This window comes from Taudactylus pleione, unplaced genomic scaffold (assembly GCF_031769625.1).
Source record: "Taudactylus pleione unplaced genomic scaffold, aTauple2 ptg001337l, whole genome shotgun sequence".
NCBI classification, from domain to species: Eukaryota; Metazoa; Chordata; class Amphibia; order Anura; family Myobatrachidae; genus Taudactylus; species Taudactylus pleione.
This window is the reverse complement of record NW_028285737.1, coordinates 474,659-477,957: the sequence shown is the minus strand read 5'-3', so window position 1 is coordinate 477,957 and position 3,299 is coordinate 474,659.

Sequence of the window (3,299 nt, the reverse complement as noted above, 5' to 3'; positions counted from 1 at the left end):
TCCCTACCCCAACCCTCCCTGCAACCTAACCCACCGCAGCCTAAACCTAACCCTCCCCCTAGTGCCTAAGCCTAACATCTAACCCTCTCCCTAACCCCAGTATTTACCCTCAGGATCCCGGCGGTCAGGATGCCGGCGTCAGTATTCTGATAAGTGTCGGGATTCCGGTGTCGTCATTTTGAGCACCAGAATCCCCGAAGTCGGGATTATGACTGCATCCCGTCTTTATCATTGTGCACTTAATTAAAACATAACTAATTATGTACATCTAAAACATTTATTTGTAATGTAAAACCAAAAGAATTTTAAGAGATAGAGGGCCTGACTCAGCACGGATCGCTATTGCTAAAGCGTTGGGCAATCACGCACGCAGTTCTGCAGCAACATTATGCAAATGAATGTGATCGCAATGCCGCCGCAGCACAATATAAAGACGCCCCTTCCCCTTACACAGATCCGTAATACCTTGCAAGTCTGCAAAAACATCGGAGCCTCCCGCACACTTGCACAAGGTCAGACCTTACTCAGACATTGCTAAACTTCCTGTAGGCACTAGAGAGATCTCAAGCTGCGTAGGCGATCGCAATGGCTAATTTATGCACGACCCTGCAACGGCGTTCAAACACACTGACGCACCTGCGTTTCTCCGATCACCACTCAGTCACGCCCCCAAACGGTACATCCTGTCAATCACTCTTCAATGGGTCTGCGTACTCACTGCGATCACTTTCCCGATCGCAGTGTAGGGTTTGCGCGCTGCGATGCGTACACATGCGCAGTACGCGAACAGCGGCCGTCTGCATGCGCTTTAGCAATAGTGCTTGCGCTCGCAAGCAGGTCGATGGTGGCCCAGTGCGCATGCACACGACGTAGCCGGCTCCGTCGTGCGCATGCGTGAGACACGGATAGTGACGGCAAACCGTCACTCCGGGTCTCGTACCAAAGGAGGCGTGCTGTTGATGTTGAGTGACAGCATGCCCCCTTTGGTGGGCGGGCCGGGGGAGTGGCTGCCCAAACGGAGGCGTTCCCATGTGAACGCCTCCGTTTGGGGGCGGCCCCGCTGACATTACGAGTGATGTCAGTGGGAGAGATTTCGGCTCTGTTTGAGCCGAAATCTCTCTTGGGCTTGCGGCCACGAGACCCTACCACAAGGGTCTCGTCGCAAGCCTGATGGTCGCGATGGTCTTGACCATCTTCCTGTCAGCTCGCTATAGCTGTGGGTGGTCACCCACAGCTATGCAAGCGGCCTTGATTCACAGCGAGCGCTCTGTCAGAGCGTCCGGCTCTGAATCAGGCCCTCAGTCCCGCTGTGTGTTCCTCTGTAATATATATATATATATATATATATATATATATATGTGTGTGTGTATATTATTATTACTCTACGTTATTTTAGTTACATAGTAATTCCTGTGAGGGATCCAGAAATATTTGAGCATATATTGATACAAGATAAGATGTTATCCCTAAAGGAGTTTGTAATGTTCTCATTAATTATCTATATAACTGAGAAAGTGTGTGTGTGTCTATTTGTCCTTTACACACGGCCAGAGTTTTGTACCAAGCTCCACCAAATTTGGAATGGGGGTGTAGTTTGAGCAGGACTAGCTTTTTGGCTATATTCGAAGTTCGGCAGGGCTATGTAGGTCTACATGGTGCCCACCAAGTAAGCCGTGGAGTCTCTGATCTGACACTTTTGTTTAAGCAAGTTCCCTCAGGATGTCTTCCAGTGCCTAAACCTGCCCTGATCTGAAGGCACAGTGGGGGGCAGTCAGAGGTCCAAAGGAAGAGCAGTGAGCCGGAGGATCAACTGTCGCACTGCACCTGCACTGACACCCACTTCTTCCAAGCACATTTCCAATGTTGTTGTGCCGGGCAGGGCACTGGACATAGAAAAGGGCATTCCTGCACGCGTGCCAGTAAAGGGGGGGTGTCTTTCATCCCCGGTCTCTTACAGACATGCCTGGCTGCCCCCAAGTGACCGCTGCACCACTATTTTCCCCACCTGCGGGACACTGCGGCCCATGGGTGGGGACACCACCTTCAGGCTGTTTTAGCGAGACGCCACCAAGAGGGGCAGGGTACATTCTGCCCTTTAGAAATCAGGCAGCGCGCTGTGTCCCGCTAAAGCAGCCTAGCAGGGACGCTACTTGTAGAACCTGCGAGGAAGGAGCTGAAATGTCACCCGGTCTGCTCTGCAGGTGACGGATCTTTATAGGCAAAAAAGAAAAAGTTTGTACAAAATGTTGTATTCTGCAGCCACCTGAGCAATATACGGAGCTGACTGTGTGGAAATAGCATTTGTTACTAAAGAGGATTTATATACTAGTGTTACCAACAAGGGTAATTACTAAGCCTATAGCTGTCAGTTCTAGAGCCCAGCGCCCTCCTCATACAATGTATGGGGCAACTATGCTTGTGTCATTTATCAAGCTTCCAAGCTAAAGGTATTCTGTGCTTGAGTCCGGCAGCGTACGCCATCTTCCAAGTTCCGGGAGCGCGATGTCAGATCCCAGGTAGATCCCACTAGTAATGCTGCTAGTGCAGAAATCAGCAGGGTATTGGGCTGCGTCAGGTCAGCTGTGCAATTGAGGGCTGTAGCATGGGGTAACAGGGGCCGCTTAGTGTGGGGTAACACGGGCCCCTTAGTGTGGGGTAACACTAGCCCCTTAGTGTGGGGTAACACGGGCCCCTTAGTGTGGGGTAACACGGGCCCCTTAGTGTGGGGTAACAGGGCCCTCTTAGTGTGTGGTAACACTGGCCCCTTAGTGTCGGGTAACACGGGCCCCTTAGTGTGGAGTAACATGGGCCCCTCAGTGTGGGGTAACACAGGGCTCTTAGTTTGTGGGATAACAGGGGCCGTTAGTATGGGGTAACAAGTACCCTTTAAAGCGGGGTAAGGCGTGACTCAGTGTGTGTGTGGGGAGAGGGTAAACGGCCCCTTAGTGTAGGGGTAATTTAGTGTGAGGGGTAACAGAAAGGAACAGGGAATAGGTACAGTGCAGCACCAGAGATATGAAAGAGGTCTAAGGGGTGCAGGGAGAAACTGCAGCCCCATCTAGCAGTGCACCCAGATTGCGCTGCACACCGCTCTAGTGCTCTGTGCGTTCCGCCCGACTTCCGCTCTGTGCGTTCCACCCCACTTCTGAACTGTGCGTTCCACCTGACTTCCGCTCTATGCGATCCGCTGGACTTTCGCCATGTGCGGTCCATTCGACTTCCGCCCTGTGCGTTCCACAGTCGGTTGTGAATAGAGCTCTTTCAACAACTGAACCTGGACGTGTTGTCGCGTGAGGGCG